Source organism: Neovison vison, chromosome 2, assembly GCF_020171115.1.
Source record: "Neovison vison isolate M4711 chromosome 2, ASM_NN_V1, whole genome shotgun sequence".
NCBI classification, from domain to species: domain Eukaryota; kingdom Metazoa; phylum Chordata; class Mammalia; order Carnivora; family Mustelidae; genus Neogale; species Neogale vison.
Genome location: NC_058092.1, coordinates 99942828 through 99959358, shown reverse-complemented (window position 1 = coordinate 99959358; position 16531 = coordinate 99942828).

Sequence of the window (16531 nt, the reverse complement as noted above, 5' to 3'; positions counted from 1 at the left end):
GGCACCAGAAAATGCTAACAGATGTGATCAAATAAGTGGGCAACCACCTGGTAAAATCCCCAGCACTATAAATTTTCATTGTGATTCACTGGAACTTTGTACTAGAACTGCACCATAGAAATCAGATGGAGTCCCTGGGAAAGTCTGGATCTTCCAGGGCAAAATGCTCTGTTGGTGTCTCACCAACACCCAAGTCACCCCTGTGAGCCCAAGGAATGTACTCTTCCCTTTAGGATTACGAGGAAAGTGCACCTGGGTGGCTCAAGCGGTTAAGTAACTGCCTTCGGCTCAGGTCATGATCAGGTTTCTAGGTCGGAGTCCCACACTGGGCTCCTTGCTCAGCAGGAAGTCTCCCTCTCCTTAGGCTGCTCCCCATGCTTGTGCTCTCTCTGTCAAACAAATAAATATAATCTTAAAAAAAAAAAAGGATTATCAGGAAATAAAAGAGAAACATTTTTCGCCCTTGAGGGAAAACGAACATGAGGCTCTCTGGGGAGCCTTGAGGGGGCACCGAGGGATGAAACTGGACTGGTGGCACTGGGTTTTCTAAGACTGCTTCCATGTAGTGCAGAGTGGCCTTCTTTTCCTTCTTGTCCTGAAGAATGAGTACACATTATTAGCTGTTTTGCGAAAATCACAATAAAATGGGAAGAATAGAGGCGCTGGTGTTAGCCTGCCTTGTGTGAGCTCAAGCTCTGTCACACATTAGCTGTGTGACCTCTGGAAAATTAGTTGACCCCTGTGCCTTTGTTTCTTCATCTGGAAAATGGGGATAATGGTAGCACTTGCAGCATAGGATTTTGTGAGGCCTGAATGAGTGAAGTGTTTGGAGCCTGGTCCTTAGTCTGTGCTCAGCAAACATCAGTGCTGGTTAGTCTAACCTTTCCTTGGAAAATCAGGTTGAGTCCAGGGATTTTTACCCCTTTATTCCACCCAGACTCACAAACTGTCTGCTAATTAAGCCAGCCTGGAATTTTGCCAGGGATCAGCCTTAAGCCCACTGGGTTTTGGTTTCTGAAAAATGGACCCCACTTTAAGGAGTGAGCACATTCGTCCTTCTTAAGCCTCAGGTTTTGTGTAAGGGCCCCACAGGTGCACCTGTGTCTCTTTGATTCAGCCTGAAGACTTGAGTCCATTTGAAGGAAGTAAGGTAGGGCTGCCTGGGTGGCTCAGTAAGTTAAATGTCTGCCTTCTGCTGACGTCATGATCTCAGAGTCCTGGGTCCGAGACCCTGCATGAAGCCCTGGGTTGAGGTCCATGTCGAGCCCCACTTGGAGCCCTGCATTGAGCAACCAGCCCTTCACTGCGTGGGGCTCCGCACTCAGTGGGGAGTCTGCTTCTCCCTTGCTCTCTGTCTCTCTCCCTGCTTGTGCTCTCTCTCAAATAAATAAATAAAATCTTTTAAAAAATGAAGTAAGGTAGACTCTTACTTTTTATTCAACCTGTTAAGTGCTTAAATCCTATCCTAGCCAGTACCACGCTATCCATTATCATTTGAAGATCATTTTCCTTGAGAGAAAAGAGTAAAGAAACATATGAAATGAATTGTTCTGCCTTCTTTGTGCTGTTGTTAACACCAAAACAGCCATGGACATAGGCTTCCTTATTCTTCTTCCAACTCCAAAGATAACCAAAATGCCTTCTTAAGTATTAATAAGCTTCCAAACCTCCCCTGTGTCTGTCCTTTAGGTACAGACAAGACAGCCCATTCTTCATGTTTGCCTCTGGCTGGGTCATCTTCATTCTTTTAAAGACCTAAACTTACCACGGAGGCCCTTCTGTGGCCACGCTGACCTGTTCCCTTGGGTGCCGTTCGCCCATCCTGTTCATAATAATGTAGGACCGAGAATTAGAATGAAAGCCTCCTTTCCTGTTTTGAATTCAGCTTATGGGATTACAGCTGTTTTTAAGTCAAACTTTTTGAATTGTTTTCTTAAAATCCAGGGTATATGTCAGAACTTCAACAAACATTTTCTTTCTGCACTACCATGTCAAGTCCCCTGGTTGTGAGACTGCTGTCCATTCTACTTCTTTCCTTCCAGTCTGGCAGTTTGGGTCAGGAAACAGCAGAGAGTAACTTTCTTTCACTGCATCTTCCACCTTCTGAGGGATTCGCTTCCAAGGGAATCAAGAATTATTAGATGCTGTAGTTTGGGTTTTTGTTTTGTTTTGTTTTGGAGGAAGACAGAATGAGACTTCAAATATTTTGAGCAAACTTTTCACTGGATTATAGCATAGGAACAGAAAACACCTTCAATCCTAAGTGCAGAGCTCAATAAATTTTCACAAATTGAACACACCCCTATAGTCACCTAGCATGAAACCTATCAGCTCTGCTGAAACTTCCCTCTTCCTCATAAATTAGTTTTAATGGAGTTATAATCTGTGCTGGAAGAGGGTAATTACCCTAACAGGAGCTAACACTTGTCGAGAACTTGAACTATGTGTCAAACACTGTGCTAAACAATTTATATGCCTCGCCTCTTTTCGTCCTCAATAGCAGCTCTACGAGATGGGGCTTATGATTTCCCCCATCTTAAACAAAACCAAGGCTTGGAGAGGCAAGATCACTAGCCAGAGCTGGGGTTCAAATCCAGGTCTAGCTAATTCTAGAGACTGCATTTTTGCCCCTGCAGGAGCTACACCATTTCCAGTTCTACCCAGCCAGCCAGGCACTATGGACATTGGGGCCAGATAATTTGGTCACAGAAGGTGTTCTGGACATTATAGCATGTTTATAAGCATCCCTGGCCTCAATCCACAAGATGCCAGAAGCACAATTCCCTCTGCTTCAGTGATCATCAAAAATGTCCCCACACATTGCCAGCTGTTCTCTGGAGAGGAAAAGTGCCCCCAGCTGAGAACCATTGCTGTAGATGATCCCATTCTTCCATGCGTCCCTTCTCTCTCCTCACCGATTTGCAATCTACCATGAGTCTCTCTGAAATACATTCATGTCAATCCCGGTGTGCACCTTCCTGGTAAGTAGTGCGATTCTAAACCCCTGGGACCCGTCAGTTTCCTTGGAACTGCTCATTCACTGCCTGGGTTGCATTTAAGAATCTGAATTGAGGACTCTTTCATTTTATTACGCAAACACATTCTTTGCCCCCACAGTCTTCTGAAGCCCCAAATACCACTGCTCCGGTTACAACTGTCATGACAGGCTGTGTCTCTTCCCTTTGACCTTTTGGTAGAAACTCAGTGAGCATGTCTTCTCATACACTCCCCTTTCCTACTTCACACATATCAGTCTCCATATATCTAACTATCTGTCAGAGTCATGGAAGGAGAAGCTGGCATACCCAAAAAGGGCAAGGTGAGAAGCAGTTAGTCGATGTTACTTATGAAGGAGAGAGCAAAATTTGGGGAAACTGAGGCAACATACTGCAGCACCCTGGGTATGGTAACCGTAGAGAGGCAATTCCACTTCTAGGACTGAAGAGGCAAGAGGAAGACATGGTAATTTGAACCTGGGGACAGTCCCTCTATGGTGGCTCTCATTGGCTCCAGCCCAACAAGGGCATGGGGGCCCAGTGATGCAGACTGTAGGTCAGATTCCCAGGCACAGAGCAGCAGGGAGAGGACAGCGAGTGGATTTGTACGGGCAGGTGGAAGAGGTACAGCCCAGTATCTTTACAGGTTGATCTGAGTACACCTCTCTGCGCCCTTCCCTAGATTTCCTTTTGAAGTCCTCTTTATCAGACACAAGGCTTCTTGCCAAATGTGTAATCCTGGTTTTGAAAGATGCCTTCTCCTTCTTGCCAGGAGCTCATCATTCTGGCATCACCAGCCGTGGTTGAGAATACCAAATCCTGGGTTTTGATCCCACCTATTTCGCCAGCTGTTCATGTCTCCTCTCCTCCCTTCTCTGCCAGAAGGACAAACTTCGAGTGGAAGAAGAAATGAGAAAGCCTGATTCACCTTGGGAGATCAGGGTGGGTTTCTCTATCAACTTCAGGAAGCAGTAATTCACCTTCTAGTCGTTTCTTTGCCTGATGTCCAGATCAGGATTTCTCAGACCCGTCAGCATCTGGGTGTTCTCTCGGTGAATCTCGAGGACACATTATGCTGCTTTCCCCTTGGATCTGAACTCATCCTGAGCAGGACGGTCTTCAGGGCTGGGGGAAAGAGAGCTCCAAGAGGGAAAGTTTCCGTTTTTTTCTCTTTTTCCTCCAAACCATACACCTGCTAGAATACCCTTCTGCCCTCTTAGAAATTTCCCAATTTTACTGTCTGCTGGGTTATTTCCGCCACCCAGTCAAGGAGCCCTTTGTTCTCTCCACTTAGGCTTTCTTCAAGCCCTTCTACCTTCTACAGGGAGATCAGTGGCATTCAGAGCACATCTGAGAGGGGTAGACAGAGAGGGGCAGAGACAGAGAGACAGACAGACTCCAGAATACTCCCTTCCATGTTCCTACCACCTGACAGTCGAGTTGAAAAAAGAACCTTCTGTAGTTCTTTCTATAAATTTCTTTTCCTATTTGCTTTGGTGTTCCTGGTCTCTCAGGGATTCTTGGTAGCAGTGCCACTGAGCTGACAGGGTTGTTTTCCTCCCCCTCTCACCTAAACTCTGATAATCTATAAGGTATTGGCAATTAGCAGTCAATTGCACTAGCTATGAATCAAGTCCAGTTCCTTGCCATGAACACGGTGAGGTAGCCGTGCAGTTCTTCACCCACACAGACCACGATGGCAACGACTCACGCATACCTCCCCACCTCTGGCCATGCTGGCTGTTTTGCTTCTGGGCTCCGCAGTGTAACCACAGACTGTATCATCCTGTGTTAAGGCTCTCCCCTTCAGTCTAATGGTAAGCTTAGCGAGAGCTTTTTCTTTTTCTTTTTTTAAGATTTTACTTATTTGAGAGAGAGAAAACGCATGTGCTTAGGACTCGGGGATGGGTAGGGGAATACGAGGGAGAAGCAGATCCCCACTGAGCAGGGAGTCTGACCCGGTGTCGATCCCAGGACCCTGGGACCATCACGGGAGCTGAAGGCAGATGCTTAATGGACTGAGCCACCCAGGAGTCCTTGGATTTTTATTTTTAATTAAGGTAGCCTAGCAGTTTAAAACAGTGCTTACAATAGTTAGACTTAAAAACAACTACATACACAAACACAAATAAAATTGATGAATTATGACAATCGTTAACATGTGACTTAAAAAAAAGTTCAAAGTGCTTTCAACATTTTCTTAACATTGATAGCATTACTAATGTTGATAGCCTTACATATGTAAGGCAAGTATTAGTTTTCATATTACAGTTGAGACAACTCAGACAGACATTTGATTTATTCTTAACTTTTGACTTCATCGGTCTTATGTTTATTATCAGGTTAGGTTAACATCTTTAAATTCTGTCAATATCAACATTAATGTCCTGATTTGGACAACTATACTATGGTTATGTCCTTGTTCTTAGGAAATGCACACTGAAGTGTTTAGGAATAAAGGAACACTATCTGCTCCTCAACCTCAAATGGCTAAAAAAGGAAAGATTAGGTGCGCCTGGGTGGCTCAGTTGATTAAGTGTCCAACCCCTGATTTTGGCTCAGGTAATGATCTCAGCCCTTTGTCAGGCTCTCCACTCGGTGCAGAGCCAGCTTGAAGATTCTCTCTCCCTCTGTTCCTCCCCCTGCTTGTGCTCTCTCTCTTTAAAATAAATAAATCTTTAAAAAGGGAAAGAATATGTGAATGCATGTATCTATATTTATATACATGTACCCATCTAGATCTGGATCCATCTATTAGTCTACCTATTTATATCCATCTAGAGAGTGCTGACAAAGTGTCATTGGTTACTTTTAGAAGTAGATAAGACCCTACTCTACTATTAACCCTAACTGAAAACTGAAAGATGAAAAGAAATAATTTAAAAATTCTACTAGACATGTATTAATGGTGAAAATGTCATTTGCTGAATACTTTCTTTAGAAGATGCACTCGCGGGGCGCCGGGGTGGCTCAGTGGGTTGAGCCGCTGCCTTCGGCTCACGTTGTGATCTCGGGGTCCTGGGATCGAGTCCCGCATTGGGCTCTCTGCTCGGCGGGGAGCCTGCTTCCCTCTCTCTCTCTCTGCCTGCCTCTCCATCTACTTGTGATTTCTCTCTGTCAAATAAATACATAAAATCTTTAAAAAAAAAAAAAAAGAAGAAGAAGATGCACTCGCTGGAGGTGCCTAGGTGGCTCAGTGGGTTAGGCCTCTGCCTTCGGCTCAGGTCATGAGCTTGGGGTCCTGGGATCCAACACCGCATCACATTGGGTTGTCTGCTCAGTGGGGAGCCTGCTTCCTTCTCTCTCTGCCTACTTGTGATCTCTGTCTGTCAAATAAATAAATAAAAATCTTAAAAAAAAAAAAAGAAGGTACACTCCCCAAATATTTGATCACGTATCACAATCAGTAAAAAAAATTGCTTGACATAATCCCCCAGCGAATGTTTGTTGGTTTATTTATAAATTACATATAGTACTAATGTACTGATAGGGAATGCATGAAGAATAAATATTTTTTTAAAATATGGTTTTTATTAATTATATGAAAATCCCTTTTAATATCACTAAGATGAATATTAACAAATGATACACAGAGCCATGTTACTGAATATGCTTAATTTTTAAAAAATCTTGGCTGAATTCTGTGTCTCAGCAATTCCAAGTTTTGTCTCCAACCTTAGTCAATCCTGATTTTTGGTTTTCAAGACTGCCATAATGGAAAAGATAGCTCACAACACGTGCACCTCCCGAAGAAAGAGGTGTGTCATCGCCAGCACACCGTGGTTTTCATTCAGATGTTGCTATAGTGACATATAGTGCATTTTTTTTCCTACTGTAAAGCACTTCTTACAAATTACTCAGAAGGCATTGCATTTCAACATTTACAACATCATCGGAAAACCCTGTTTTGGCAAAGTTCTAATTTTAATTAGTTTCTAAGTTGTTTTTAAGGGTGCGGGTATGAGTTGACTTGATTAAGGGACACACCTTTTTCCCTGGCGAAATTTCCATTCTTCGAAGTGATTTCTCAAAAGCACCGATTTCTTTGGAAAGTGTTACTTGTTCACTTCGTGTTACTTTGAAGGAGCAGATTAAGTGTGTTTGTTTTTTGGAAGGTATTTACTTGGTTAAAAACTACTTTCTTCATTTGTTGCCATAGAAAGGTCAGTATATCTGGAACACTTCCTTTTTGTCAAAAGAAAAATGCTGAATTCCATTTCTAAGTCCACAGTGCTTCGGAGTAATTTGTCATAAGTTCACTAGCAAATTTCCACGAGGTAGAACAGATTTTCACAGTCAATCTTCATCTCATTAAGAACATACCCTAAAGATTCCACAATGGTTGAAAGGTCTTGCTTCAGTGAAATTGGCCATGTCCTATTATTAATAGTGGGACCCTGTTAATGCTTAGGCTACAGTGCATCGCGTTTCACTGAAAGCAAAATAACAGTGGAGATTTCTGGTGCTAGCCCCCCACTGTAGCAGGCTGCACACGCCACTGTTGACCCCAAGACACCGAGGCAGTGAGGTCAGTGTTGTCACTCTGTGTGTTAAAGAACAGTAACATTTACTTCAGTTTAGCTAAAACTTAAACACAGCCCTCATCTTTTCTTCCTGTAAAACCTAAAGGGTTAACTTGCACTTCCTTTGAAGTATACACACTCCTTTTTAAGGACGGCTGACTCTAAGAATATATTCCATGCATCTGCTCTTCTGTTCATTACTGTCCCCACCATAGGGCAGTGTCATTTTCCCCACAGTGTAGGTTTCCCATCATGAAGTTTGAACTGCAAACGGCTGTCCATTCTCTGATACCTTCTGTGTACTTCAGTACTTTTCCTCTCTGGACCTTAAAACAGACAAATCCACCCAGAGACGTCTGAGACGAAAACAGCATTTTATTTTCAAAAATTGACATTACTTAAGATATAGGCATAAGTCGTGTTCATTATTTAAAATACGGACACGACCTAAATGTCCACACATAGGCGAGCAAGGGAATAAAGTGCAGGATCTTACACAATGGAATACTGTGCCATTAGGCAAAGGAATGTGGATCATCTCTCGGGAATGGAGTGGGGTGATTTCCAGGACATATTGTTAGAGCGGAAGGGAGAGCAGCAGAGAGAAGACGCCATGGTTCTGTGGCTGGGCTAGCGCCCTGGCTTCTGCTGAACCGACTAGAAGGTCCTGGAGAGCAGAAATCATCGTCAGAGCTGGGGCCAGAGAGCCTGTCTCTGCCTGACTGAGTTCCTTGGCCTTCCCTGTACTCTCTGCTGGTGGTCAAAGTGCAGGGACTGCAGCTCCCACTCCTGTGATTGTGTCCTCACCAAGACCCACACATGCTCCACTCTGCTGGCTTGTCTCTGATGAAAAGTCTGTTTGTAGCTCTGACTACTGTAGTGCTCCCCAGCGTGAAGGCTCAGCCCAGTGGACCTTCTCCATGTACCTCTTTCCAAGTTTCCTGCAATTTGTTCTTCTCTAAAACCAAGTGGATGTTATCATTAGTGTGGTACACCTTACTTAGTATGTATGATCTTAGGTAGGCTTCTGGTTTTTTATCCCCTGGCTGTCATTTGGTGAAAGACAAGGCTTCCTGAAGTCATGATTTACAGTCTGCTTATTCAACAAGAAAGTGTGTTGCCTATGTACAAAACATGAGGCCTGGGGCACCTGGGTGGCTCAGTGGGTTAAGCCATCAGCTACCACTTGTGTCTGATGACCTCCAAATCTGGGTCTCTAACCTTGACCACTCTCTTAGTTTTAGACCCACACATTCATCTTGGTTCCGAGGGTGCACAAGCAATTCAAACAATAGAGCAAAACCCCAATTCACTACCTTCTGCCCTCAATTCTCCTCCTCTAAATGGTGTCCCAGATTGGAAGAGTGATATCACCACGTATCCACTTGTCTAGGCAACCGGAAGGGGCATTTTACACATTCCCCCAGTCATGGAAATTGTCCTTTAAATTGTAGTACACATTTACTTGTCTGTCCTTTCGCTAAATTGTAGGCTTCTTGGAGGCAAGGAATTAATTTACTTTGTATCCTCAGCAGCTAGCACTCTGTCCAGCACAAAGTGGATGCTCATTTATTGAACTGATGGATAAATAATTGATTAACCAGAATACCTATAATTCCCCAGCACTCTTGGATAACAATGGCTACAAGACCTCCTTATTTTTATTTCTCACCTTCACAAAATGAGGCAGACGCTTGCCAAGCTGGACTATGACGCCGTCTGGCCAGATCCAAGCACACCTCTAATAAGCTCTTGGGGAGGTACATTTTCAAAGCAGTCATTGAAGCTAATCTTTCATAGCCAAGAAATGTGGTCTGTCATGAAAGTGGTCTATTCTCCAACCCAGGAAAATTCTTTTGTTCCTGGAGGCCTGAGTAATATGCATTAAGTTAATGTGTGGTAGTCCCACGTTAGAAGACTGAGTGGTAAGCTAGTACTTTCTGTAAGTAGTAGTGCTGTTTACTCACTGGTCTAAGTCTTTTTAAGCTGGTATTTATTGAATGTTTCATATGTGCCTGGAGCACTAGGCTATATGGTTTACAGGTATTATATCATTTAATCCTTACAAAGTTCTTATGAAGTCTTGTTATTACCCCCCATTTTACAGTCGAGGAAACTAAGATGTAGAAGGCCCAAAAAATTTTCCCAGGGTCACACAATCACTTTAAAGGAATATAGGGGTACTTGTGTGGCACAGTGGGTTAAGCCTCTGCCTTCAGCCCAGGTCATGATCTCAGGGTCCTGGGATCAAGGTCCTGGGATCATCAGGCTCTCTGCTCAGCAGGGAGCCTGCTTCCCCTTTCCCTTCTGCCTGCCTCTCTACCTACTTGTGATCTCTCTCTGTCAGATAAATAAACAAAATCTTTTTTTAAAAAATGAGACCTATAGCAGGTGTTGGGGTAACGATGGGGGGGGGAACAAACAGTGACTGCAATATAAGTTCTATCCTCAAGGAATTCATAATCAAGCTCACTGTCCCTGAGGGTTTCACAACCCAGGGAGTATACAAGATCTACTAAAGTCTAGGGTGAAAATACTAGAATTTTTTATGTCTAGTTTCTACTCTAATACTCTAGCAAATGTTTTATCTAAATAAAGAAATCAAACCTTACAGGTCTATAACATGTGGATCGATCCTGGTTCCTTTAGTTGGTATTATGTCATATAGTTGTAGGTCATGTATGGTATAAAAGGATCCTCGGGACAGAGTGGGAATTCTCCAGCTTGCAGGGGTCCACAGTGGAGACCTCTGCCATTTAATCACTTCCAATGTACTGTGATGTACTGCACTTTGAATGTGCTTGCTTAAGAGGGTTTGCAATTATATTATCTAGCTTTAGGAACATTAACCCTCACAAAGAGACAAATGGCTTAAAAATAATCCATTTAAAGATACTATAAATTAAACATAATAATAATAATGCAGGCACCAGCAAACAACAGGAAAATGGCGGTGGGCACTCTCCCCGTTGCAGACATGAATGCCTCATCAACTGCATTTTAATAAAAAACTAGGTTAATCTAGGCAAATCCATCAAGAACTTACCTGCGGGGCACCTGGGTGGCTTAGTGGGTTAAAGCCTCTGCTTTCGGCTCAGGTCATGATCTCAGGGTCCTGGGATCGAGCCCCGCATCGGGTTCTCTGCTCAGCAGGAAGCCTGCTTCCCTTACTCTCTCTGCCTGCCTCTCTGCCTACTTGTGATCTATCTGTCAAATAAATAAATAAAATCTTAAAAAAAAAAAAAGAACTTACCTGAAACTTTAAAATGATCAAGAGTGTTGACTAATTAACAGTGAAATTCAACCCAAGTGTATCATTCACCTTAAGACAGCTGACAAGAGTTCCACACAATCATGATAACCAAAAGTTTTAAAAATTATGTATGGAGTTTCACTTCTCCTTAGGATGTGGAAAGCGGCAGACACACCAGCCCCATCCTAACAAAGAGAAAAATCCAGACAAAAACCAAAATGGTAAATTTCAGTGAACCTCTCAGAGAGCTGGGATCACAAAACAATGGAGCAACCTGAGTTCCAAAGACAGACAATCTTTCTGATGAGAGGTGGAGGACAAAGTCTGTCACCTATGGGAGGGTACACGAGAAAAAGCTGTACGCCAGGAAACGTGAGGAAGAATAGCTACAAGTTTAAGGAATTGCTGAAGACCAAGTGGGGGCTATGTGTCAGGCCAGAAGAGTGAGGGCCCCACCAAGGGCCATTCATAATTTTCACAAGCGCTTATCCTTAAAGTTAACCTTAAGTTATCCTTAAACCTTTACGGAATGGTCATGAAAGAGAGTGGGGTTGTAACAGGTATATAGGAGATAATCGGCAGGCATGGGGTTCGGGCAGAAAACGCCAGGCATTTCCTTAGATTCTTCTCATGTGCGAAACAAAACCTTCAGTCTTGGGGGACTGGTAGCAAAGACTGTTGCCCCAAACACGGAGGAAACTGAGGTATAAAAAAGACTATCCTGGAGGAGAAGCACAAAACCATGTTGGGCCCATGATCGTCAACTAATATCAAGCAGAGATTTCCTACTACTGGGGGAGGGGAAGAAAAGTTCCACTCCAGATCAATCACAAATACAAGGCAAAATTTGGCTGCTGTAAGGAGGAGGGGCAGGAATGTAGGGAGGGGCCCACACCTGAGGCTGAAGTACATAGGTCCTTCCCTAAGACTGACCAGGGTGGAATGGAGAAATCCTCACACTCCCAACACAAGCCCGGCACAAAGTAATGAGCACCAGCAGTTCATCTAAAGCTGGGGATGGGGCATGCACGTGGTGAGGGACCTAGGCTAAAAGCCAATGGTGGAGTGTTAACCCTGGGAAAAGCTTCCGTCATGAGAGCTCTCATCGGGCGAACCACAAGGCAAAAGTAGCCCATCACTAGAAGAACTTGAAATCTGGGGTGTACTGTTGCTCAGCATAGCAACAACAAAACCCAAAAAGCCAGCTCCACTGCTAACTAACTTGACTCTCATGACTCAGTTCTCCATGCGAACAGCCTAACAAAAGAAGAGTCATGGTCATTTCCTAGCATTGATAATATTCACCTTGGTCTCTACTGTTCTGCATGAAATATCTGGTATTCGCTCAAAAACTACATTTTACACACACATGCACACACAAGAAACCCACTGTCAAGACACAATGCAGGCAACAGGAACAAACTCGATTAATACTTGGATAATGGAATGAGCAGGCAGTGACTTCATGATAACTATAATTAATATGTAAAAGGATATAGTAGGAAAGGTCAACAACATGTATAAACAGATGGGGAGTTTCAGAAGAGAAGGGGAAATGCTAGAGATGATAAAACCAACATCAGAGATGCAGAGCGCCTTCAATATGTTCATCAGTAGACTGAGCCCAGCTGAGAGAACTGATTAACTGGAAGATCTATCAACAGAAGCTACCACGTCCCCCTGCCCCCAAAGAAAGACACAAAGAGAAAGAACAATGAAATTAAACACAGCAATGACAACAAAAGAACAGAGCATCTGAGAGATCTAGGACAGTGTCAAACATTTTAACATACTTATAATTGAAATCCCAGAAAGCTAAGAGAAACAGAATGGGACAGAAAAGATATTGAAAGAACAATGACCAAGAATGTCCCCAAAATGATGGATGACAGTAAATCACAGATCCAAGGGGCTCAGACAACCCCCAAGAGGATATACACCAAACCAACCAACCAAGACATTTCACACACACCTACATATATCATGGTTAACCTACTAAAAACCCAAAATAAAGAGAAAATATTGATGGCAGCTGGAGGAGAAGAGGGAGGACCACATTACATACAGAGGAATAAAGTTAAGAATTAGAGTAGACTTCCCATCAAGAACTACACAAGCCAAAACAAACAAACAAACAACAACAACAACAAAAAACAAAAAACAAACCAGCACATTTTTAAAATAGTGAAAGAAAAATATATAAATAAAAACAGCTGTCAGGAAAAAAAAAAAAAAAAACAGCTGTCAGTTTAGAATCTACACCCAGAGCAAATCTTTCAAAAATAAAACCAAACTAAAGACATCTTCAAAAAAAAAATAGGTGAGAAAATTCAGTGCCAGCTGGCATGCTGTGTAATAAATGTTAAAGGGCAGAAGAAATATGTTACCAGGTTGAAACTTGTATGTATGTAATCATATAAGGAGTTTTGAAAATGGTAAAATGAGTACTACCCTGCAAAATAAGGAGCAGACTAGTGATAGTTGTTACATGTAACAACTATCTATGTTACAACTAGACTAGTTGTTACATGTAACAACACGGATGGACCTCAAAACAATGACCCACTGAAAAAAGGCACACACCAAAGAAGAACACAGTATTTGATCCCATTCATATAAAATTCTAAAAACACAAAATAATCTCTAATGACAGAGATGAGACTAATGGTTTCCTGTGGGATGAGAAGGGAGGATGAACGGGGGTGGATTACGGAGTATAACAGATATGTTCACTGCCCTGATGGCAATGATGGTTTCATGGTTCCACACTCATATACCCAAACTCATTACACTGTGCACTTTACAGGCACACATGTTATTAAATATATTATGCCTCAGGGTACCTGGGTGGCTCAGTTATTAAGTGTCTGCTTTTGGCTTAGGTCATGATCCCAGAATCCTAGGATTGAGCCCCGCTTCAGGCTCCCTGCTCAGCGTGAAGCCTGCTTCTCCCTCTCCTTCTCCCCCTGCTTGTGTTCTCTCTCTCTCTCCCTCTCTGCTAAATAAATCAATAAAATTTTTTTAAAAAATTAAAAATAAATACATATATTATACCTCAATAAAGCTGAAAGGGGGATCATTAAAAATAAAATTACAATGAGATGCCATTAGACACCTATTAGAATGGCTTAAAATAGGCTTTTAGGAGCTAACAATAATAAATAGTAAGGAAGATGGTGGACAGCTGGAGCACTGCTGGCAAAAATGTGAAATGATACAACTACTCTGTAAAACAGTTTGGTGATTTTTCATAAAGTTCAACACTCACTTTATAACCCAACCATTCTAGCCCTATTTATTTACTCAGGAGAACCGGATCCATATGTCCTCATACATGCCTGTATGTGCATCATTATACCAGATTAGCTAGCTGTATGCTTAGGATCCAAAAGGATTAATCTCGAAAGCTGTATGCTGAGTAAAAAAAGCCAGACTCAAAAGTCTGCATACTGTAGGACTCCATTTTTACTACATTCTGGAAAAGGCAGAACGATAAGAACAGAAATCAGATCACTGGTAGTCTGAGGCTGATTGTGGACAGAGGGATTGGTTACTAAGGGATACAGGGATGCTTTTAGGATGATGGAACTGTTTTATATTTTGACTGTGCTGGTTACAGGAATGTATGTATTTGTCAAATTCGTAGAACTGAATATCTCTAAAGGGTGAATTTTACTCCATATAAATTAAACTTCAATGAACTGATTTTAAAAATTAAGCATCCCAACCATGAAAGCAAACCCCTGAAGTTTTTCAGTGCTGCTTAAAGTCATGTCATATTCAATCCAGTACTTTTAAACATTTTACTAAATACAATGGGAAATGTTTAGAAGCTTTTCTTGTGGTTTCGTACTCTGAAGCAAAAGGCACTCTAGGGGAAAAGGCTGAAATAGTACATAGGAACCAATAAGGTAACAAACAAATATGCATTCCAATGTCAGCGAATTTCACTGATAGACACTGGTGAAACGCTGCTGGAGATTTGAAGAAACAAGTATGAGACCAACTCATGGGGTAGGGGGCAGTTTGCTATTTAGCTGGATGAGAAAGAACAGCAGTGATTTCTAACATGTTTCAGCGCATGATACTTTATAGGTTCTGTTTCAATAATCAAATACATGAAGAACTTCTCTTTTTAAGAAGGCATTGAGGGTAAAATGTATGGGAGAAGAGCTACTTACTACTCATATCTTTATTAAAAGAATGATTTATGGAAAAATTGTGGACATATGTTTAGTCATGGGGAAATGGCTGTTTTAACTCAAATAGAGGGCCGAGAGCCAGAAATATCACAAACAAGGTTTATTCACTAAATAATTCCTATGTAAGAATTTTCCTTAAGAAAATTGAAGTATACCAGATATATCCGTGTAGTTTTAGAAATACAAGTCTTTTAATATATGGTAGAATCTGGGCGCCTAGGTGGCTCGGTTGGTTAGGCAACTGCCTGTGGATCAGGTCATGATCCTGGAGTCCAGGGATTGAGTCCTGCACTGGGCTCCTAGCTCCACAGGGAGTCCGCTTCTCCCTCTGATCTTCTCTCCTGTCATGCTCTTTCTCACTATCTCTCTCTCAAATAAACGAATAAAATCTTAAAAAAAATATGGTAGAATCTTTACAATAAATGAAACTGGACGAGACCCTGAAAGTCTTCTGCCCCACAAAGAATTAGTTCGTATATAGCAAATCTCTTAAAGAATCTCTTGAAGAACATTGTTCAATTTTAAGTGCTCCAAATTTATTTTTCTTTCATGACTAACGGGTAGGATGCTAACAGCGGATTAAAAACACACAAAACACCCTGAATGTCTCTCTTTAAATATGTATTTTTAAAGAGTTAAATGGTAATTTTTAAAAAGGAACTTAGTGCTATAGAAAAGACATTTTAAAGAGAGATGTTTGGGAGGCATCTCGTGGCTCAGTCAGTTAAGTGTCTGACTCTCTGTGTCAGCTCAGGTCATGATCTCAGGGTTGTGAGCTGGAGCTCCAAGCTGGACGTCTGCTGGAGCCTGCTTAAAGAGTCTCTCTTCTTCTCCCTCTGCTCTTCCCCCCACAACACTCTCTCTCTCTCTCTTAAAAATAAATAAATAAAAGATATAGAGATTTGGAGAATTCTCTATTGTTATGTGATTTTTGCTGTCTGAAGTAATGGAAATGTGCCCACATGTCAAAATCTCTTAATGTGAACACTTAAAATACTTAGAAATAGAAAAATGTAAACTTTTTTACATTTACAAATTTTACAAATATATAAAATTTACAAATAAAGAGTTTCAGGGCTTCTGAACTCATTTGTTAAAAAAACAAAGAATTCCCATTAGAAGGAAATTTGCTAGCCAACTTTCAAGAAAACTTTGGCATATTTGGTAGATAACACAAAAATTAGAATAATAATTTAGTTAATAATCAATGATGAACTACGATTTGGATCTTTGGATTTTTGTATTACATCTCTTTCTGCTATATTAGCCATAAAAACCAGATTCTAAGTAAATTGAGCTTAAAAACCAGACCATCAGATCATATTATCACAAAGGGTTAAGCAATGACTATAATAAGTAAATAAACAAATGAAGCTTATTACCTCCAAAAACCATATATTATCTTGTGCTATTAACAGGATTTTGTATTTAATAACAATAACAGTGAATAAAAAATTTAACAAAGATTATTAATTTTGTGTTTAGCATTCTTTAAAAATGTTTTGTTTATGCTTTGTAATTATAGAATGTTTGTACAGCAGTCCATGTATAGAGTTT